General features: G+C 50.5%; 1 protein-coding gene across 1 annotated transcript in view; it reads left to right on the top strand.

Annotated features, from left to right (window-relative positions):
* LOC142275767 (oocyte zinc finger protein XlCOF7.1-like) overlaps positions 1–24,148 on the top strand; it is a 143,827-nt gene that overhangs the window by 79,330 nt on the left and 40,349 nt on the right. The window lies entirely within an intron of this gene.

Genomic DNA, 24,148 nt, shown 5'->3' on the forward strand with positions numbered 1-24,148 from the left:
TCTCTGAATACACCGCATGTTGAAGGGGTCAGTCCTGCGAGCAACACCAGCGATATCTCCACCCCACATAGATACTTAAATTTATAAATAAAAAATTTTGCTACTTTAAGGATTAAACAAACAATGGAATGTATATTATTCAATAAAAATCTTTTTTTATTCAACTTATATATTGTCTGTTTTTTAATAAAATAACAAATTTTGATAAAATTACGAAAAACATAACAGGTGGTTTGCATTACATAACTGTATAAAAAAAAAAAAGGTTTTAGAAAATACAATATTGCAATTATAATACAATCTCTCAGTGAAAGTATTCACATGAAACAAGGACAAAGAAAATAAAATCAAATCATTCTGTCCTGCCACTCCAGTCGCCCTGCTTCAGTAACAAAATAGGCAGCAAATTGGTCGCGGATTGCTATTACTTCCCTAGCGCTGCGGAAGGTAATGTTGCTGTAGTCTTGCAGATTACAATCTGACAGTTCCTCTTCTACTGGGGTAACTCCATTGCTTAACAGATAGTTATGTAAGACAACACATGCTTTAATGATGTCATCCACGGTGTCAACTTTTACATTGATGGCAGTGGTTAGAACTCTCCACTTTGCCGTTAGGATGCCAAACGCGCACTCAACCATGCGCCGTGCGCGACTCAAACGATAATTAAATATTTTTTGTTCGTATGTCAACCCACGACTTGAATAAGGTTTGAGTAGGTGTGTGTCCAGTTGGAATGCCTCGTCACCAAGGCAGACAAAAGGCAGTGGTGGACCAGACGTTTGGGGAAGTGGGCTTGGTGGTGGGAAGCTGAATCTGTCTCCATAAAGATTACGGCCCATGATAGAGGTTTTAAAAACCTGTGAGTCATTGCTTCTTCCATAGGCTCCTATGTCCACTGCCAGGAATTTATAACTTGCATTGGCAATAGCCATCAGGACTACGGAAAAATATTTTTTATAATTAAAGTGTTCGGATCCGGTGTTTGCTGGCTTCACTATCCGAACATGCTTGCCATCCACCGCTTCGCAGCAATTGGGGAAGTCACATATTTCATAAAAATGTGCTGCTGTGGACATCCAGAGTTCTTGCGTAGGTTGAGGAATTTATTCTGCATTTAAGGAATTCCATAATGCACTGCAAGTGCTGCTTACGATGCCGCTAATAGTAGAGATGCCTACCCGGAACTGATAATGCAGTGAAGAGTAAGACTACCCAGTAGCCAAAAATCTGAAAAATTAAAAAAAAAAATTAGTTAACGGTCACAAAAAAAAACCCATTACATCACATGATGTAAAGCCCAAAAAATGTATTGTGCTACCCATCACATGACGGGTAGCACAATACATTTTTTGGCCTTAACATCACATGATGGGTAGCACAATACATTTTATGCGCTTAACATCACATGACAGGTAGTACAATACATTTTTTGGCCTTACCTGAGAGTGATCATGAGACGCTCTGCAGGAGTTATTGCCAGCCGGCAAAAGGTGTCGTGGCGACGGATGAGAGGCTCCACCCGCTCCACCAAGGTGTCAAACATTGCCGCTGACATTCGAACGTATCGGAAAAACTGGTCCGGATGGCTCCTTAGCTTTAAATAAAGGGTTGTAAAAACGCCACGAGAAAGATGGACATCGTTGATGGGGTGGACCCAGAAGCGGCGAAGGCGACGCCTCCTACGTTGCCCCTCCTTTTCAGCAATGTAAAATGCCAAAGCATTTGCTTGATGAGAATAATCAATGTACGCTTGGACGATCCTCCCAGTAATAACATCCATCTCTCCTCTTTCTCTGGCAGCCTCTATAGATAGCTGGTCGGAACACACATATATATATATATATATCTCTCAAAAATGCCAGGCACTCCCATTGGGCTGTCCCCAATTAAAAAAAATTTAAAATATATAACGGATCCGACGGATTCCGTTTAACGGACGCATAACGGACGCAATGGAAGCAACGGACCCGTTATTACACAGGAATCCGCTAACGGATTCCTGTGAAATAACAGGTCCGTTGCTTCACTTGACACCGCAAAAAAACGGATGCGTTAAAAAAATGCAGCAATGGAACCAGCGGATTTCACACAACGCAAGTGTGAAACTAGCCTTAGAGAACCAATGATGTACTGGCTGGTCTTGATATACCTACTACCCTGGATGATCTTATCTCCTATGCCATACATTCCAGGAATGTTCCAAGGAAGTCTTCTGTGTAAAGAAACCTATCCGCCTGGCTCCATCCTTCCAAAGGCCATTTGATTCCCAGGTTACTGTTTCTGCTCCTGTTCCTGAGCCTACAAAAGTAATCAGAATACAAAACATCTGATCTACAATGTGAAAATTTCCAAATCATGGTCCTGTGTTTAGCAGTAGAGCACCTTGTCCAAACCTGTCCTTTGAAGCCGGAACCCTATTACCTGGAATTGGAAGGAGGGATTACCCTCGGCAAAAGCAAGCCTTCTTCCTATTCCTTGTTCCAGTCCATGTCTGCATCGTTTGGAGACGTCCAGCTCCTTTAGACGGCTCATCTGGACTCCAGTTTTATTGGGAATTTTGTTCAGTGAACTGTGGTGGAGCGTTAGCAGATACCAATTCAACACCTTCTGAAGGCCTTGTTGGTGTCATGCGTGGATGGAATGATCCTGTCCGAACCCAGATGCTTATTCCTGAGCAAGTGGAATTATGCATGGGAGATAAACATTCGGAGAAGATCCACTTTCTTGTGCTTCCAAGCTTGTCTTTTTTCTAGGTCTGCCTAGCTCCATGCTCTTGAGTCTGTTCTTCCAAATTACGATCCTTATCCATTTAGTTTAACATTGCAATGGCCTTCTGTTCAGAGAAGAATCCTTCAGATCCATTAAACATTGTAAATATACTAGTAGAGTAATTATGACCTGAAAGATTTCTATCCTTATCAAAAAAATGCCAGGGACAAAATTTAAGCCCCTGGCCAAGACATTAATCTGCTCAACTGATAAAACTGTGGGTGTCAAAACCAAAATATTACGTCACGTCAAAGCCTACAGATGCTCGGTGTGCAGCATAACAAAAGGGTAACAACGGAAATGGTAAAAAAGGAAGGCCCTGATGATGAGGAGAGGGGACCTCCTGCAACTCGCATGAGTCTGTACCCTACACTCCCTAACATCTATATACGGGTCCTCCCCCACCTGACTTCATCACGTGCCTAGCCCTTCGCTCGCCCTGATCTCACCATGGCTAGTGAGAGGGCCGACGAAAACAGTAGTCTCACCACTGCACTAATACAACACAAGGTAAAGGAGACAAAGGGAAAATAGACACAAAAAGGAAAAACACTTCAAACTCTTCCAATGCAGCTAAACATCACAGCTGCAATAGTCAGAACTCCTCAGCTTCATCCAGAGACAGGCTCCTTCCATAAAGGTCAACATAAAATGAGAAGCTATAACCGGTGTCAGATGGTAAGATGCATGCATTTTTCTAACAAAGGGGAGTGGTCACAAAAGAGATTAACCTGAGATTAAGGCTACAAAGGACAGCCAGAATGGAAAGAGTCCTTAACTCCTACAGTACTAAAAAAAAGTAGATTCACTGAAGTCAAGTTGTAGACCTATGAACAATAAGGTGCTGTGACCTTCTGATCCCAGACTCGCCAGAGGTCTCCTCAGAGCGGGACACACTCATGACACATTATCCATAAATTCATTCATATTCAAGTTCATTTTTTCTTGTTCTGTATTGGACATCTCATATCCTTCTTATTGGTTCTCCTTCCTCCCTTTCATTTTCTGAATTCCAAAATTCTCTGAATGACGTATTAGAATGAACATTTTCCCTTTGATAATCACTTACATTTTTCAGGATTACAGTCTAAAGATTCCAGTTCTGTAGATTTTTGCAGCGTTCGTGCAATAGTTGTTAGGAGGAATTTTCTTTAAGATTTACTTTTGTGAAAGAAGGTGTTTGCCCGACATTGTGCTATGACCCAAACGTCTATCACGGTGCAGAGAAAGGCGGCAATCGATCTCCCCCTAGAAGTGGGACTCCTGGGACAAACAGGGGACAAATTTGGAGTTGGAAAAATGTTTGCTCAGTGTTGGACAGAAATATAATCCATTTTAGTATAGGTTATTACTTATGTTGTGCTCTGATCTGGAAGAACAGGAATTGTGAGCACTTTGGGAATGTCACAGAATGGATTGATAAAGGTATAACTAGATTGTCCCCATTATTTAGAGGAATGTAATATGTACATTGTGTAATGTTAAGCAAAGATTTGGGTAACACAGAAGAATGACTTTCACTATCTGCAATTATTATTTTACTTGATAAAGGATAAAAATAAATGGTATTCACTGATAAAGGGGAGAATAGATCAATAGAGAATTAATCAATAGATGTAAGGGGAAGAAAAATTCAGAGTTGTCACAGTTTTATGGATCATTGCTGGATATTTGGCTGACAACATCCACTTGTTACACGCCTGTCCTGTCTCTGGGATCTGCTCCTTCCCCCGCTCTGCTAAACTTTCCTGTGCTTGCAAGTAGCCGGACACGCTCCATGTGTTGAGCTTAACTGGCCTATATAAGGCTACCAAGATACACACCTGTGTCCTGGTATTAAGACTATTAGTTTGTGTGTGCATAGCGACCTGTCTGCAGTCTCCAGAACATCTCCAGACTATCTGTGGCCTCCAGCACCTCAGCTACCAATCTGTCTGTGGCTTCCAGTACCTCAGCTACCAATCTGTCTGTGGCTTCCAGTATGTCTGCACCTGTCTGAGGTCTCCAGGACCTCTGCGCCTTCCAATACCTCAGTTACCTGTCTGCCTGTGGGTGTCAGTACCTCTGCAGCCTGTCTGCAGTCTTTAGAACTTCTGCTGTATGCCTGTGACTGGTAGTGCCTCTGCTACTCATCCCAGGTTTTCCAGGATATCTGCTACATGTCCGTCCACGGCTTTCAGTCTCCTGTCTGCCTACAGCCTCCATTACCTCACTTTGTGACCCCCCTGACAGAAAACTGTCGCGGGCGGAGGAGGGCGCACTGCGCTCACCACGCTCCGGTCCGGCGCTGCTGCTGCTGTTCGGTGGCTCGAGCGGTGGGCCGGATACGGGGACTCGAGCGGCGCTCCTTGCCCGTGAGTGAAAGGGGGGTAGTTTGGGTTTGCGGAGTTGGTCCGTGACGCCACCCTCGGTTTGTGGTGAGGTTGGGACATCACCGCTGCTCTGGACAGGGATCCCGGGAGCGATGACAGGGAGCAGCTGAGATGGTTCTCTCCCCTCCGTGGGTAGGGGGGTTGGTGGTCCCGGGGCCCGGTGAGGTGATGGGGAGGCAGGGTTGGTGAGGTGCAGGGTCGCGGGGGCAGCGCGGTGCCAGACGGCACGGTGGTACTCACTCAGCCAAGAATGGATACAGAGTCTCCAGTAAAACAAACGGCTGGATGGACGGGTCCCGCAGCCGGCGGTTACCCCCGGAAGATGTGTGGACATCAGCCCCTGGAGGGAGGCAACAAGGATTTGTGTGTGACTGTTGTGCCTATCTCGGGGTGTGGGGTGTGTTGTTGCAGTACCTGTGACGACCTGGCTAGTTCAGGGCGCCACATTCCCCTTTGGTTAAATGCAGACCGTCCGCGGGCTGCCCGTCCATCACCGGTTTTATTTTTGTAAAACTGTAAAAGAGGTAGAAAACATGTAAACAGTAAACACAAGTATTTTTATAAATCTTCCCATAACGGGAGGCACGGTACTTTTAACGTTGCAACATATTTTATTAACAGTCGGCTTCCGCTCTCTCCCGCCCAAACAACCTGGCCCAGATGCTGCCCCTAAGAAGTGGGCAGCTCCCCTTGACCCCAGTCCACATCCAGGCTGCCCGAGCGGGTACGGGTATGATATTTCATACCCTACGGTCACTTCAGGGGACCCGCGTCCATGGGGGACCCCTGACCCCCGGAGGATGGCCACCGGTCCAGGTGGTGGCCGGGCCCCAGCCTACTCTGCTGCGGGCCCTTCCTCCAATCTGCCTCTCCGGAGGCGGCTACGGAACTAAGCCAATTATTTACATTCCACAAGTTTGTGGTTGCCCTGCAAGTTCTCGGGCTTGTCCGTAAGTAGTTCCTTACGCACGGTGCAAAGGGTCCCTACGGGGACAACTTGTCGGCAACGGCCGGTTCAATCACGGTGGATGATCAGGTTAACATCTCGGTTGATTACTTTCATTCATTTACTCATTTATACAATCAGTGGACTGCACCCCTAAATGTTGGTTTCCCTGTACCTAAGCGGGGGCCTACCTAGGTTGGAACGTGTGGACCTACGGGGCCCCATGTCAGTGGTGACAGACAGTGGAACAGAGGGAACAACTGGTTCCTCTTCCCGTCTATCGTGTGGGGCAGGCGGAGGCATAGGGGAGCTGGGTACAGGTGCGTCCTTGGGCGCTGGCTCATCGTCGACCACTTCCAACACTTTCTCATCCACGGGTTGTGGGAACAGTATTACTGGAAGAATCACTGCGCCGTTCTGCGTAGGCCAATCTGCTGGGAAATCGCCCATCATGGTGTGGATTACTCCTTTTTCTTTCTCTTCAGCCGGTCTGGGGACCGGAGCTGCAGGTGCTACCCTCAATGGTGGCGGGCACCTCTTCAGGTGGTCCCTGGAAACCGTGGCCAAGGTCTTCCCCTGGTCACGACTGATCTGTTAGGCCTTCCCATTCTCCCACTCGGTGGGTTGGATAACATACGGGGTCTTCTCCCATTGATCATCCAGCTTATGGATTCTTCTCTTCCGCTTCAGCACTACATTCCCAGGCTGGAAGGGGCCTGCAGGGGCCTTCCTGTTGAAGCACTGCTCCTGCTGCTCTCGACTCCGGCACAAGTTCTTCTCTACGTATTCTTGAACCTGTCGGTACTGCGCCCTTCGCTGAGCATCCCATCTAGCAGTCGAAGGGAGGGCTTCTGGGGCTTCCAGACCCATTTCCAGGTCCACTGGCAGCCGACCGGGCCGAGCTCTCATCAGGTACGCCGGTGTGCACTTCGTAGAACTGGAGGGGATGTTGTTGTACATATCGACCAAGTCAGGTAGCTTTTCTGGCCACAGGCTCCGCTCTTCCAGCGGTAATGTCTTGAGGAGGCCCAGGACCAGGTGGTTCATCTTTTCACACATGCCATGTCTGGGCATGGTAAGGCGTGGTCCAAATCTTCTTGCAGCCGTACAACTGGCAGAACTCCTGAAACACCTCCGCTTCAAAAGCTGGGCCCCGGTCGGTAAGTACCCTCTCCGGGTACCCTTTCGGTCGAGAGAAATAAGCCTGGAATGCTCTAGCGGCGGTACGGCCGGTCAGGTCCTTAACTGGGACAACCACCATAAATCTTGAATAGTGGTCCACAATGGTCAGAGCGTAGGTATACCCACTTCGGCTAGGGGTGAGTTTCACGTGGTCGAGGGCAACCAGCTCCAGCGATTGATGCGTAATGATTGGGTGCAGCGGGGCTTTCTGGCTGGCCTCGTCCCTTCTTCTCAGTGCACAGGGGCCACATTCTCGGCATCAGGCCTCCACAGACTCTCGCATCCCACTCCAATAGAACCGCTCCCTGAGCAACATCTCCAGCTTCTTCCACCCAAAGTGCCCAGCACCGCTATGGTATGCCTGCAGGACAGTGGGCAGGTTAGTCTGGGGAATCACCAGCTGGTGAACCTTCTCGTGGGTCTTCGTGTTGATAAATTCCCAGTACAGCTTTCCCTGGTGCAGGTACAGCCGGGCTCGTTCCTTCCACAGTCGTTGGGCCTCGGCGGGGGCAGCAGGGTCGATCCCGGCGGAGCCCTGTTCCACCAGGGTCTTGACCAAGCAGACGGCAGGTGCCCGATCCTGGGCTTCTTGCCACCCTTGGCTAGGCAGCGGGTCTAAGTTCACCTGTTGTTGATGGACATGTAACTTCTCGGCTGGCGGCCGGTGGAACGCAGGCAACTCGATCTCTTCAAGGTCATCATCATCCGGCCCTTCTCCCCACAGGTGGGGCATCCGGGAGAGTGCGTCTGCATTAGCATTCTTACGGCCGGCTTGGTATTTGATGGTGAAATCATAATTAGCCAACCTGGCCACCCACCGTTGCTCCAATGCACCCAGCTTGGCTGTGTCCAGATGGGTTAACCGGTTGTTGTCAGTATAAGCGGTGAACTTGGCCGCTGCGAGGTAATGGCGGAATCGCTCGGTGATGGCCCACACCAGTGCTAAGAGCTCAAGCTTGAAGGAGCTATAGTTCTCGGGATTCCTTTCCGTAAGCCGGAGTTTCCTGCTAGCATAAGCGATCACCTTCTCTCTTCCGTCCTGGATCTGGGACAAGACTGCTCCCAAGCCTACATTACTGGCATCGGTGTAAAGGATGAATGGGAGACTGTAGTCTGGGTACGCCAGGATTTCTTCCCCAGTCAAAGCCGTCTTCAGCTGATGGAAGGACTCTTCATGCTTTTCTTCCCACACCAATGGGGTTCCAGGGGACCTGCCACCCTTGGTCTGTCGCACGAGGAGGTTTGCATGGGGGCAGCCATTTTCGTGTATCCCTTAATGAAGCGGCGGTAGTAGCCCACCAGACCCAGGAACTGTCTCACCTCTCTCACCGTGGTCGGCCTCGGCCAGTCTTGAATGGCAGTGATCTTTTCGGGGTCTGGGGCGACGCCTTCCGCGCCCACCACATGTCCGAGGTACTGCACCCTGGGCTTCAATAGATGACACTTTGAGGGCTTCAGTTTCATCCCATACTTGGCAAGGGATGTGAACACCTCCGCTAGGTGCTCCAGGTGGACTTCATACGTCTGTGAGTACACAATTACATCGTCCAGATATAACAAGACGGTCTCAAAATTCAGATGTCCCAGACAGCATTCCATCAGCCGTTGGAAAGTTCCAGGGGCATTGCACAGCGTTGAACTCACAGAGTCCCATGGGGGTAGCGAAGGCGGTCTTCTCACGGTCTTCAGGTGCCACGGCCACCTGCCAGTACCCACTGGTGAGGTCAAGGGTAGAGAAGTAGTTAACGGTTCTCAGTGCGGCCAGGGACTCTCAATACGGGGCAGAGGGTAGGCATCCTTATGTGTTATCTGGTTAATCTTCCGGTAATCCACACACATCCTCATGGTGCCATCCTTCTTCTTGACAAGCACCAACGGGGTGGCCCAGGGACTATAGCTATCCCTAATAACCCCCGCCTCCTTCATGTTCCTCAACATGTCCTTGGCGCATTGGTAGTGTGCAGGGGGAATAGGTCTATATCTCTCTTTAATAGGGGGATGTTCACCAGTGGGGATATGGTGTTGGACCCCTTTAATCCGCCCAAAATCTAATGAATGTTTGCTGAAAACTCGCTCATACTCCTGTACAACCCTGTATACCCCTTCTTTGTGATGTGTAGGGGTATCATCAGTGCCTATGTGCAACTCTTGACACCACTCATCTAACCACCCCGGAGATGGGTGAGGACTGGCAGTAGGCCGTGGGGTCGGGAGGAACGGCCTCCTGCATGGTGTGTGTGTCTAAAGTGAGCAACGTGGCGAGGGTAGCGTACCGGGGAAGCCTAACCTCCTCCTCCCCGCAGTTTAACACCCTTAGGGGCACCCTCCCTTTCTTGAAGTCTACCACCCCCTCGGGCGGCCATTACTGTGGGCCAGTGTTCAGAGGGCATGGGCTCTACCATGGCGGGGTAGTCTCGCCCCTGGGGACTTACCGCTGCCCTACACCAAATCATCATCTCGCTCCTGGGAGGCACAATCAAAGGGGCTGCATCCATCACTCTCACTCCCCCAATCTCCCCTCCTGTTGAGTTAATTTGCTGCCGATACATCAAGGCCCGGATCTCACGCTGCACAGCCCTCTGTCGGCCTCCCACTGCGGTGGCAGCTAGCTGCCGCAGTAGGGTCAACACCTCATGCAGTGCTCCATCACATTAGTCCCTAGCAACTACCTACGGGTTATGATCGCTGGGTTCGTTCATTATCACAATCATTCCCTGGTGCTACAGTTCAGCCCGTCCCACGGTCATGGGACACTTGTTTGTACCCCACTTGGGTCAAGGGGAGTCCATTGGCTGCGACCAGTGTCATGCTACTGTCTGGAGGGGCAAGTTCATCAGTTCCCCAATACCGCTGATACAGTGTGTAAGGTATCGTAATTACCTGGGATCCAGTGTCCAGGAGTGCCATCAGCGGGACGCCGTCCATGGCCAGGGGGATGATGGGCCGGGCCCCGATGTACCGGTCCCGCCAGTCAGGGGGGCCACTGGGTTCCACTCCTGAGGATTGGCCCGTGGCCCCAGGGGTTGCTCGTTTAACGGACACCATCGGGAGTAGTGGCCGGGCTTGCTGCACCTGTAACAAATTGGAGGTCCATACCGTGAGTCATTGGCCCTTCTCCGCTGCATCCAGGGGACGTCCTCCGGGCGGTCGGCGAGCTGAGTCCTCCCCGGGGGCTGGGGTCTTGTCGGAGGCTGGAGTGCGGCGAGGATCTTGGCGAGGTCCCCATCTATGCGGCGGACCTGGGCCGCCAGCTCTTCCATCATTCCGCCAGTGGCTGCAGGCACTGCGGGAGCTGGGAGAGAAGGGGCCACCACGATGGGAGCCGTTTCAGCTGGCCATGGGGCTACTTCAGGGACGTCAGATGCTGGGGGTTGCAAAGCTTTGATGGCCTGTTCTTTCAGCACGGCAAAGTCCACGTTAGGGTGCTCTAGGGCCCACAGCCGGAGCTGCCTGCGGTCTTCCGGGGATCCCATCCCCTGCACGAACTGTTCGACTAGCATTTTGTTGCTGTCCGCATCATTAATGGTATCCACTCGCTTCAATGTGCGAAGGGCGTTTGCAGGCGCAAGGCATAGTCTCTAATACTATCTGCAGGCCGCTGTCGTCATTGATAGAACCGCATCCGCAGCTCGACCTCGGTGCGGGTCTCGAAGGCAATCTGCAGCTTCTCAAAGATGGCGGCCACAGAGGACCGGTCCCCCTAAGCCCAGGTCTCCGCCTCCTGCTCAGCCGCGCCGGTTAGCTGCCCCAGCACTACCGCTGCACGTTGCTTATCGGTTCAGGGGGTACAATTCTAGGACCGGGTTAAGCTTCTTCCGGAAGACCTGTAAAGCATCAGGTTTCCCGTCGTACTACGGCAACCAGGTAAGCTCCGGGCACATAGGGCAAGGAGAACGGCATCACCTGAGCAATGGCGGGGGGCCGCGACCTCCCCTGCTCGTGCGCCCGGAGCACGTCCAGGCCCATTCTCTTTCGCAAGCGCCGCTGCGGCTGCGACCGCCGCTCCTCCGGCGGCCATGTCGGGCGCAGACATCTTGTTTCCGCCCCCCTTGATCTTTTCTCACCACCTCCTCTTCATAGGCGAGCTTCGGCTTTCGCGCCTCCACTGCTCGAGAAACACCAAGATGGCGGCTTCTGAAATTTTTCGGCCGTACACCACCGGCGGGACACAAGGCGCACTTCTGCCAGCCGGCAGAACGGTAAGATCCTGTTCGTGACTCCAAGTTGTCGCGGGGCGGAGGAGGGCGCGCTGCGCTCACCATGCTCGGGTCCGGCGCTGCTGCTACTCGGTGGCTCGAGCGGTGGGCCGGATCCGGGGACTCGAGCGGCGCTCCTCGCCCGTGAGTGAAAGGGGGGTAGTTTGGGGAGTTGGTCCGTGACGCCACCCACGGTTTGTGGTGAGGTTGGGGACACCACCGCTGCTCTGGACGGGGATCCCGTGAGTGATGACAGGGAGCAGCCGAAATGGTTCTCTCCCCTCCGTGGGGTAGGGGGTTGGTGGTCCCGGTGAGGTGACGGGGAGGCAGGGTTGGTGAGGGTGCAGGGGTCGCGGGTTACCCCCAGAAGGTTGGTGGTGGCTGCCTTTCCCTGCACCTGTTGTGTATCTTCGGTCCCGATGGCTTCCCACCGGTAACCCGGTCCCCAGCTTGGATAGGTGCCGGAGGAGCCCCTTTTGCCCGCAGGCTCTGGCCCTGGGAATTCTAGCTGTGGCGGTAGCTGTATTTCCCTTTCTCGGTTTGGACGGTTGCCTTCAATCGGGTCTTTGCTGCTAGGAAACCCCAGAGGTTCCGGTCGCTAACGGATTTGACCGGTTTAATGGTGACTGGTCGGGGTCCGTAGGCCCTGCCGGTTTGTGCTGGCTTCTCTTCGCTCCCCGGTTCGGTACCGGCGTCAATCGGCCTCTCCTGCAGACGGCCACCACCGTCTGCCAACCTTGCTCTTGGTGCCCGGGCCACGTACCCGGACACGGTCAGATTGCTCCTCAACTGCTACTTCTCTCCTTCTCCTTCACTCTCCCTAACTGTTCTGACTTCCTTTCCCGCCTCCAGGACTGTGAACTCCTCAGTGGGTGGGGCCAACCACCTGGCTCCACCCCACCTGGTGTGGACATCAGCCCCTAGAGGGAGGCAACAAGGATTTGTGTATGACTGGTGTGCCTATCTCGGGGTGCGGGGTGTGTTGTTGCAGTACCTGTGACGACCTGGCTAGTCCAGGGCGCCACAAGACCAAGACCATGGGTCCCAATGGAGCAGTTACAAACTTTTTTGGAAAAGTCCCTACACGACTCAGCTCCGCACACATCGTACACACATGGCTCCACTCCGTACACCTCGTACACACGCGGCTCCGCTCCGTACACCTTGTACACACTCGCGGCTCCGCTCCGTACACCTCGTACACACGCGGCTCCCGCTCCGTACACCTCGTAAACACGCGGCTCCGCTCCGTACACCTCGTACTCACGCGGCTCCGCTCCGTACACCTCGTACACACGCGGCTCCGCTCCGTACACCTCGTACACACGCGGCTCCGCTCCGTACACCTCGTACACACGCGGCTCCGCTCCGTACACCTCGTACACACGCGGCTCCGTTCCGTACACCTCGTACACACGCGGCTCCGTTCCGTACACCTCGTACACACGCGGCTACCGTTCCGTACACCTCGTACACACGCGGCTCCCGCTCCGTACACCTCGTACACACGCGGCTCCGCTCCGTACACTCGTACACACACGGCTCCGCTCACCTCGTACACACGCGGCTCCGCTCCGTACACCTCGTACACACGCGGCTCTGCTCCGTACACCTCGTACACACGCGGCTCTGCTCCGTACACCTCGTACACACACGACTCTGCTCCGCACACCTCGTACACACACGGTTCCGCTCCGTACACCTCGTACACACACGGCTCTGCTCCGTACACCTCGTACACACGCGGCTCTGATCCGTACACCTCGTACACACGCGGCTCTGATCCGTACACCTCGTACACACACGACTCTGCTCCGCACACCTCGTACACACACGGCTCCGCTCCGTACACCTCGTACACACACGGCTACGCTCCGTACACCTCGTACACACACGACTCTGCTCCGCACACCTCGTACACACACGGCTCCGCTCCGTACACCTCGTACACACACGGCTCCGCTCCGTACACCTCGTACACACACTGCTCCTCTCCGTACACCTCGTACACACACGACTCTGCTCCGCACACCTCGTACACACACGGTTCCGCTCCGTACATCTCGTACACACACGGCTCTGCTCCGTACACCTCGTACACACACGGCTCCTCTCCGTACACCTCGTACACACACGGCTCTGCTCCGCACACCTCGTACACACACGGTTCCGCTCCGTACATCTCGTACACACACGGCTCTGCTCCGTACACCTCGTACACACACGGCTCCTCTCCGTACACCTCGTACACACGGCTCTGCTACATCCACACTGTAAACCCCTCCTGACCCCACACATAAACTTCCCCTCATCCAGCACCATGACAACCAGCACAGCAGAGTCCTGCATACACTGAGGAGCTGATCATGTGACCCCTGACTCCTCCCCTCCATGTGACATCATCACAGGTCCTGGAAGCACAGAGCAGCCATATATCTAGTGTGCGGCTCTGCAGGTGGAGGTAGGTGCAGGGTATTATATATCTAGTGTGCGGCTCTGCAGGTGGAGGTAGGTGCAGGGTATTATATATCTGTGTGCGGCTCTGCAGGTGGAGGTAGGTGCAGGGTATTATATATCTAGTGTGCGGCTCTGCAGGTGGAGGTAGGTGCAGGGTATTATATATCTAGTGTGCGGCTCTGCAGGTGGAGGTAGGTGCAGGGTATTATATATCTAGTGTGCGGCTCTGCAGGTGGAGGTAGGTGCAGGGTATTATATATCTGTGTGCGGCTCTGCAGGTGGAGGTAGGTGCAGGGTATTATATATCTAGTGTGCGGCTCTGCAGGTGGAGGTAGGTGCAGGGTATTATATATCTAGTGTGCGGCTCTGCAGGTGGAGGTAGGTGCAGGGTATTATATATCTAGTGTGCGGCTCTGCAGGTGGAGGTAGGTGCAGGGTATTATATATCTAGTGTGCGGCTCTGCAGGTGGAGGTAGGTGCAGGGTATTATCTATCTAGTGTGCGGCTCTGCAGGAGGAGGTAGGTGCAGGGTATTATATATCTAGTGTGCGGCTCTGCAGGTGGAGGTAGGTGCAGGGTATTATATATCTAGTGTGCGGCTCTGCAGGTGGAGGTAGGTGCAGGGTATTATATATCTAGTGTGCGGCTCTGCAGGTGGAGGTAGGTGCAGGGTATTATATATCTAGTGTGCGGCTCTGCAGGTGGAGGTAGGTGCAGGGTATTATATATCTAGTGTGCGGCTCTGCAGGTGGAGGTAGGTGCAGGGTATTATATATCTAGTGTGCGGCTCTGCAGGTGGAGGTAGGTGCAGGGTATTATATATCTAGTGTGCGGCTCTGCAGGTGGAGGTAGGTGCAGGGTATTATATATCTAGTGTGCGGCTCTGCAGGTGGAGGTAGGTGCAGGGTATTATATATCTAGTGTGCGGCTCTGCAGGTGGAGGTAGGTGCAGGGTATTATATATCTAGTGTGCGGCTCTGCAGGAGGAGGTAGGTGCAGGGTATTATATATCTAGTGTGCGGCTCTGCAGGTGGAGGTAGGTGCAGGGTATTATATATCTAGTATGCGGCTCTGCAGGAGGAGGTAGGTGCAGGGTATTATATATCTAGTGTGCGGCTCTGCAGGAGGAGGTAGGTGCAGGGTATTATATATCTAGTGTGCGGCTCTGCAGGAGGAGGTAGGTGCAGGGTATTATATATCTAGTGTGCGGCTCTGCAGGTGGAGGTAGGTGCAGGGTATTATATATCTAGTGTGCGGCTCTGCAGGAGGAGGTAGGTGCAGGGTATTATATATCTAGTGTGCGGCTCTGCAGGTGGAGGTAGGTGCGGGGTATTATATATCTAGTGTGCGGCTCTGCAGGAGGAGGTAGGTGCAGGGTATTATATATCTAGTGTGCGGCTCTGCAGGTGGAGGTAGGTGCAGGGTGTTATATATCTAGTGTGCGGCTCTGCAGGTGGAGGTAGGTGCAGGGTATTATATATCTAGTGTGCGGCTCTGCAGGTGGAGGTAGGTGCAGGGTATTATATATCTAGTGTGCGGCTCTGCAGGTGGAGGTAGGTGCAGGGTATTATATATCTAGTGTGCGGCTCTGCAGGTGGAGGTAGGTGCAGGGTATTATATATCTAGTGTGCGGCTCTGCAGGTGGAGGTAGGTGCAGGGTATTATATATCTAGTGTGCGGCTCTGCAGGTGGAGGTAGGTGCAGGGTATTATATATCTAGTGTGCGGCTCTGCAGGTGGAGGTAGGTGCAGGGTATTATATATCTAGTGTGCGGCTCTGCAGGTGGAGGTAGGTGCAGGGTATTATATATCTAGTGTGCGGCTCTGCAGGTGGAGGTAGGTGCAGGGTATTATATATCTAGTGTGCGGCTCTGCAGGTGGAGGTAGGTGCAGGGTATTATATATCTAGTGTGCGGCTCTGCAGGTGGAGGTAGGTGCAGGTTATTATATATCTAGTGTGCGGCTCTGCAGGTGGAGGTAGGTGCAGGGTATTATATATCTAGTGTGCGGCTCTGCAGGTGGAGGTAGGTGCAGGGTATTATATATCTAGTGTGCGGCTCTGCAGGTGGAGGTAGGTGCAGGTTATTATATATCTAGTGTGCGGCTCTGCAGGTGGAGGTAGGTGCAGGGTATTATATATCTAGTGTGCGGCTCTGCAGGTGGAGGTAGGTGCAGGGTATTATATATCTAGTGTGCGGCTCTGCAGGTGGAGGTAGGTGCAGGGTATTATATATCTAGTGTGCGGCTCTGCAGGTGGAGGTAGGTGCAGGTTATTATATATCTAGTGTGCGGCTCTGCAGGTGGAGGTAGGTGCAGGGTATTATATATCTAGTGTGCGGCTCTGCAGGTGGAGGTAGGTGCAGGGTATTATATATCTAGTGTGCGGCTCTGCAGGTGGAGGTAGGTGCAGGGTATTATATATCTAGTGTGCGGCTCTGCAGGTGGAGGTAGGTGCAGGGTATTATATATCTAGTGTGCGGCTCTGCAGGTGGAGGTAGGTGCAGGGTATTATATATCTAGTGTGCGGCTCTGCAGGTGGAGGTAGGTGCAGGGTATTATATATCTAGTGTGCGGCTCTGCAGGTGGAGGTAGGTGCAGGGTATTATATATCTAGTGTGCGGCTCTGCAGGTGGAGGTAGGTGCAGGGTATTATATATCTAGTGTGCGGCTCTGCAGGTGGAGGTAGGTGCAGGGTATTATATATCTAGTGTGCGGCTCTGCAGGTGGAGGTAGGTGCAGGGTATTATATATCTAGTGTGCGGCTCTGCAGGTGGAGGTAGGTGCAGGTTATTATATATCTAGTGTGCGGCTCTGCAGGTGGAGGTAGGTGCAGGGTATTATATATCTAGTGTGCGGCTCTGCAGGTGGAGGTAGGTGCAGGGTATTATATATCTAGTGTGCGGCTCTGCAGGAGGAGGTAGGTGCAGGGTCCCTAATATCTTGGGGGGGTCATCATTATCATTAACCCCTTCATGTCTCAGCTATTTTCACCTTTAACCAGTTCAGGACCAGTTTCCCGCTATTCCTGACTGGCTCATTTACATTCAGAGAAATTCAAGAAAAATGGAGTCATATTCCAAAAATACAAATAAATTTTATTAGACATAGTTAATATTTCATACATTAAATAATCAGGAACAGGGGAAGGGAAAAGGGGGGGAGGAGGAGAAGAATAAAGTGCAAGGGTAGGGCAGCAATCACCACAGATCAAGGTTCATGGCAAGCACTATGTCAATTTTATTGTGGACAACAGCATGCACACAGAACGACAGCGTTTAAGCAAACCGCACGCGGTACAAAACCGCAGCTAGTGTAAATCGCGGGCACGGGAGACAACCCAGCAGGAGTGATGTAAATTAAAGGCCCATGGGAACTAAGGTCTAATAGCTTTTATTCACAAGGGTAACAGGAAAATATGCACCATAAAATTTATTGTGCAATGTCTCCTGAGTGCGCAGATACCTCATATGTGGTGGTAATCAACTGTTTGGGCACACGGCAGGGCTTGAAAGGGAAGGAGCACCATTTGACTGTAAAATTAGCTGGAATCATTAGCGAATGCCAAGCCGCATTTAGAGAGCCCCTAAGGTGCCTAAACAGTGGAGCTCCCCCACAAGTGATCCCCTTTTAGAAACTAGACCCCTCAAGGATTTTATCCAGGGGTATATTGAGCATTTGAACCCACAGATACTTCACAGAATTTGATAACATTAGGTCGTCATAATGAAAATGTTCATTTTTTTTTTAACAAAAATGTTGCTTTAGCACCAAATTTCTCACTTTTTCAAGAGGAAACACGACAAAAGTAAACCCCACAGTTTGATGCCCTACATGTGGCCAAAAATCCCTGTTTGGACAAACGGGAGGGCTTGGAACGGAAGGAGCACCCTGTGAATTTTGGAAAAGTTGAAATAAATGGCGGGCACCATGGTGCATTTGCAGGGGCCCTAAGGTACCTATACAGCAGAAACCCCCACAAGTGACCCCATTTTGGACACTAGACCACTCAAAAATTTTATTCAGGATTACAGTGAGCATTTTAACACCACAGGTAGTTTACAAAAATTTTGCTGTAGTGCCAAATTTCTCACTTAGGCTGTGTGCTCACAATCCGGCGACACTGAATCTAGGACGCAGTGTCAGATTTTCTGTGCAGATGCCATTGTTTTCCACACGAGAATGCAGCTGCCCGTGCCCACGATCCGGGTTCAGGCCGCTGCGGACTTTATTCTCTAGGCTGCGAAGAACACACTCATCTCCACAGCATAAACTGACATCCTGGGTCTCAGGAAGCCGCGCCGCTGGTCAGTTTATGCTACAGATAAAAGCAGCACAGTGGGCAGGAGATTTCTAAACATCCCGCTACTGCGCTTGTACTGCACAAAATTGCAGTCAAAACACTCTGCGTCCAAACCACTGCAAATCCTGATCGTGGGCACATAGTCTAATAATCTAGGATGGATGGATGGATGGATAGATAAATAGATGTCAAACACATATATAATATCCCACCCCCCTGCATATTCTAAGCTGGCACCATTTAGTGACTTTCATAAAGGGTGTTTAGCCTTGTATTTAGCTAAAAAAAAATTAAAAATTAAATAATTAAAAAAACAACAAAACAAAAAAAACAAACAGCTAGGGTAAAGCAGACGTCTGCAGACCACAGCTGGCAGCTTCACCTTGGCTGGTATTCCAAAATGATGGTCTCCCCATGCAATTTTTTTAATATATAAATAATTAAAAGAAAAGTGGAGTCCTCCTGTGAAGGGGTCTGTCTCCCATATCACACAATTTACAGAGCGAGAGATGAGTGAACAATCCAAAGCATATTTATTCCATGCAATATAGAATGACCATCAAATAATAAACCACACAGAGGGTAAAACGAGTCCAGAAATGGCATAAATGTCCCGGAGTTCAGTCACACTCTTCCAACAGTTCTTCTCCAGGGAAATCGGGGTTTCTCACAGCGTCTTTGGGGTGCTGTCTGCAGCCTCGGCGTCTCCCCAGAATCACTAATCTCGCAGGTAAACCGAGTTTAGGTGTATTCCAGGCCCCCTCCCCCAGACCTAGGCACAGAAGCACTTCAAGGGAATATAACAGGACTTAACAGGACAAACAATATATCGAATAGACAGACCACCACGCCCAAACCATGAACCCACACAAAATGGTACATAACCCACAATATCACACCATCACACCCCCCAAATTGGATTTCCAGGCAAGGTAAAGTGGACAGCTGTGGTCTGGTATTCTCAGGGTGGAAAGACCCATGGTTATTTGGCCCTTCCCAGCCTAAAAATAGCAGGCTGCAGCCACCCTGAAGTGGCGCATCCATTGGATGCGCTAATCCTGGCTCTTTGCCCTGACTCTTCCCCTTGCCCTAATGCGGTGGCAAATGGGGAAATAAATGGGGTTGTTGGGGTTAAGGTTAATGATGTCACGGCATCTATCAGATACTTGACATTACTAACCTAGTCAGTAATAAAAAAAGACAAAAAAATTTTTTTATTTGAAAAAACACTCCCCAACACATTCCCGCTTTCAGTAATATTTTGAAAAGAAAAAAAAAATCCGGTCTGCCGTAATCCATTTTGGAGGTCCTACGACGATTTTGTACCTTCCAGAATATGGGTGGTACACTTTGAAAACGTATCCCCCATTTTCTGGAAGTGCAAACCCTCCATGGGAGGAGTGTGGGTGCAGTGATACTGCATTCACACTCCCCGGGTCCACAGCATGGTAGTGTGAGCTGGAGTAAGCTCAGTGTCTACTAGCAGGGAGCCGGCTGAGAGCCGCTCTGCTAATGTGGCCAAGATCTTCTGAGAAGGAAGAGGAGGGATTATGGGGGATCGTCGTTGCAGGAGGTAACGGGAGACCGGGGATTGACAGGGGGTGACCTGGCTGAACCAGGGGAGAACTTTGATGTTGCATCTGACATGTCAGATACGACAGAACTCAGAGGAGGAGGATGATCCATTTTAGTTGATTGGGTGGGGGGGTGCATTTTGGCCACATTTGGGGACCGGGGGAGGCGACTTATCTCCCTTCTGACATGATTAATCATGCCAGGTGGGAGATGAATCATTTTTTTCTGCCCTAATCATGATCTCCAGGGTCTGAGCTACCCTCTGTGGCTGAAACCACTGAAATTTTCTGCTGGGGGGCAGTATACACTTGCTTTCTTTATTGTTTGCTGGCAACAGCGGGAGTAGATTAACACTATGACCACTTGGACATAATTTTACTGCCCGCGGTCATTAACCCCTTCATGACCACGGGCAGTAAAATTACGTCCTATTTTAACGTGACTTAACGACCAGGGACGTAATTTTACTGCCTAAACTTCATTTGATTGCCGTGGCCATAGCAACGGCTTTCAAATGATGTCCCCTGCTGTTTCTTACAGCAGGGGACCTTTGCTTGACCCCAGGGGGGGTGGCATCGCCACCCCCTATCGACGATCGATGTGATTGGCTGTTCAAATCTGAACCGCCAACCACATCGATCGCACTAATTTCGGCAAAAATAATGCCCGAATTAGTGCGATCCTGTGAGATCCAGCTATGAGATGCCGCAGCTGCTGCAGCATATCATAGGTGGACCTCAAACATGCCGCCCCCAGCCCCTGCAGCACTGATTGGAGCGATCGTGCTATGACGCGCAATCGCTCCAATCAGTGTGCAGTGGGGCGGTCTGATCTGCCGGTGGCCGCCCTCCCCAGGCCTGTACTGCTCTGGGGACCCTCCCCCAACATGGCTGCAGCGTGGAGTGGCTGGTACTTTTGGTACCACGCCACCGCTGCTGCCGCCGCAGACGCCGCCTCTGCTGTCACCGCGCCAGCTCCAAAGGTAAGTATTGTGCTCCGGCGATGGCCCCTGCGCGCTCCCGTGAAGGCCCCTGCGCGCTCCCGTGAAGGCCCCTGCCCGTGCCCCCCCAGATCTGCCCCCCTACGCCCCGATCTGCCCCCCTACGCCCCGATCTGCCCCCCGGCATCCCGATCTGCTCCCCACGCGATCTGCCTGCCTCCTCTGTCATCTGCTTCCAAGGTTCCTTCCTTCTGCCTTTGCTTCTCCGCCCCCTCTGCTCTCCCTCTAACCCCCCCCATCTGCCCCCCCCTCTCCCCATCCCCCCCCCCCCCTGCCCCCCCCGACGTCCTCTTACCTGCCTTCACGGGTCGTCCGAGGTCTTCACTGGCCCGATCACATCTGCCTCCATCTGGGTCCTTCTGCTGATCTGTCCAACGTCCTGCCTGCTGCTGGTGTAAAGCTGTCTATCTCACTGCCTTCTTGTTCCTCTGCAACTCTTCTGGTCAGTGATCCTCTTGGTACTGTGAGTATAACTTTTTTTTTTTTTTTTTATTGTATCTTGTCCATTTTTACACTTCATCTGTCCGTGCGTCCCGCCAAGCGCTGATCAGGGATGCAGATAACGGATCTGCATCCGTGGTCAGTTTTTGGCATGACTTTTTTCCGTATTCGCGACGCTTTTTGTATCGCGTCCGTCCGTGCGTCCCGCCGAGCGCTGATCAGGGATGCAGATAACGGATCGGCATCCCTGCTCAATTTTTGGCGTGACTTTTTTCCGTATTCGCGACAATTTTTGTATGGCATCCGTCCGTGCGTCCCGCCGAGCGCTGATCAGGGATGCAGATAACGGATCGGCATCCCTGCTCAATTTTTGGCGTGACTTTTTTCCGTATTCCCGACGCTTTTTGTATCGCATCCGTCCGTGCGTCCCGCCGAGCGCTGATCAGGGATGCAGATAACGGATCGGCATCCCTGCTCAATTTTTGGCGTGACTTTTTTCCGTATTCGCGACAATTTTTGTATGGCATCCGTCTGTGCGTCCCGCCGAGCGCTGATCAGGGATGCACATAACATATCTGCATCCATGGTCAATTTTTGGCGTGACTTTTTTTTTTATGTATCCCCGACGCTTTTTTTATCGCATCCGACCGTGCGTCCTGCAGCGACCGATCAGTGCACTGCGTCTGTGCGTTTGAAAAGTCAAATGGCGCTCCTTCTCTTCTGAGCCCCGCCATGCGCCCAAACAATTACTTTCCACCACATATGAGGTATCTGCGTACTCAGGAGAAAATGCACAATACGTTTTATGGTGCATTTTTTCCTGATAGCCTTGTGAAAAAAAAAGCTACCTAGTTGAAGCAACCGTTTTGTGGTAAAAAAAATTTTTTTCTTTTCACGGCTCAACGCTATAAACTTCTGTGAAGCCCCCAGGTGTTCAAAGTGCTCACCAAACATCTAGAAAAATTATTTGAGGGCTCTAGTTTCCAAAATGGTGTCACTTGTGGGGGAGCTCCACTGTTTAGGCACCATAGGGGGTCTCCAAACGTGACATGGCGTCCGCTAATGATTCCAACCAATTTTGCTGTCAAATGGCGCTCCTTCTCTTCTGAGCCCCGCCATGCGCCCAAACAATTACTTTCCACCACATATGATGTATCTGCGTACTCAGGAGAAAATGCACAATACATTTTATGGTGCATTTTTTCCTGTTACCCTTGTGAAAAAAAAAGCTACCTAATTGAAGCAACCGTTTTGTGGTAAAAAATTTTTTTTTTCTTTTCACGGCTCAACGCTATAAACTTCTGTGAAGCCCCCAGGTGTTCAAAGTGCTCACCAAACATCTAGAAAAATTATTTGAGGGCTCTAGTTTCCAAAATGGGGTCACTTGTGGGGGAGATCCATTGTTTAGGCACCTCAGGGGGTCTTCAAACCTGACATGGCGTCCGCTAATGAGTGCAGCTAATTTTGCATTTAAATGGCGCTCCTTGCCTTCCGAGCACTGCCGTGTGTCCAAACATTTGATTTCCACCACATATGAGGTATCTGCGTACTCAGGAGAAAATGGACAATATATTTTATGTTGCATTTTTTCCCAATACCCTTGTGAAAAAAAAAGCTACCTAGTTGAAGCAACAGTTTTGTGGTAAAAAAAAATTTTTTTCTTTTCACGGCTCAACGTTATAAACTTCTGTGAAGCCCCCAGGTGTTCAAAGTGCTCATCAAACATCTAGAAAAAATATTTGAGGGCTCTAGTTTCCAAAATGGGGTCACTTGTGGGGGAGCTCCATTGTTTAGGCACCTCAGGGGGTCTTCAAACCCGACATGGCGTCCGCTAATGAGTGCAGCTAATTTTGCGTTCAAAAATTCAAATGGCGCTCCTTCCCTTCCGAGCTCCGCTGTGCACCCAAACAATTGATTTTTACCACATATGGGGTATCGGCGTACTCAGGAGAAAATGCACAATAAATTGTAGGGTGCACTTTCTCTTTTCTCCCTTGTGAAAATGAAAATTTTATGGCTAAAGTAACATTTTTGTGTTAAAAAGTAAAATTTTCATTTTTTCCTTCCACATTGCTTTGGTTCCTGTGAAGCACCTAAAGGGTTAATAAACTTTTTGGATGTGGTTTTGAGCAGAGTGAGGGGTGCAGTTTTTAGAATGGGGTCACTTTTGGGTATTTTCTGTCACCTCGGTCTCTCAAAGTCACCTCAAATGTGATGTGGTCCCTAAAAAAAATTATTTTCTAAATTTTGTTGGAAAAATGAGAAATTGCTGATGAACTTTGACCCCTTCTAACTTCCTAACGAAAAAAAAATTTGTTTCGAAAATTGCGCTGATGTAAAGTAGACAAGTGGGAAATGTTATTTAGTAACTATTTTGTGTGACATATTTCTCAGATTTATGGGCATAAATTTTCAAAGTTTGAAAATTGCGAAATTTTCAAAATTTTCGCCAAATTTCCTAAATTTTCACAAATAAACGCAAAAAATATCGGCCTAAATTTACCACTGACATGAAGTACAATATGTCACGAAAAAACAATCTCAGAATCGCCAGGATCCGTTGAAGCGTTCCAGAGTTATAACCTGTCAAAGTGACACTGGTCAGAATTGCAAAAAATGGCCCGGTCATTAGGGTGTTTTAGTGGCCGGGGGTGAAGGGGTTAAGGGGTTAAAATCTCCGAAACCAGTTTAGAATATCTAAACTTTTTTATTTACATAATTTTTCTAGTTTAGAAGGGAAATATAATGTGGGCACATTTTGTAATTAGGATAATATTCACTATTTTGCTGCCTTCATACAAGAAATGGGTGGCAAATTGTGCGTCAGCGAGTGCACAGATCTGTACACCATGTGTGGCCCCTCTTCTTCCGTTAGAGACAAGAATACATCGAATCCTAATCCCATTGC

The sequence above is a fragment of the Anomaloglossus baeobatrachus genome, unplaced genomic scaffold (genome assembly GCF_048569485.1).
Source record: "Anomaloglossus baeobatrachus isolate aAnoBae1 unplaced genomic scaffold, aAnoBae1.hap1 Scaffold_386, whole genome shotgun sequence".
Taxonomy (NCBI): domain Eukaryota; kingdom Metazoa; phylum Chordata; class Amphibia; order Anura; family Aromobatidae; genus Anomaloglossus; species Anomaloglossus baeobatrachus.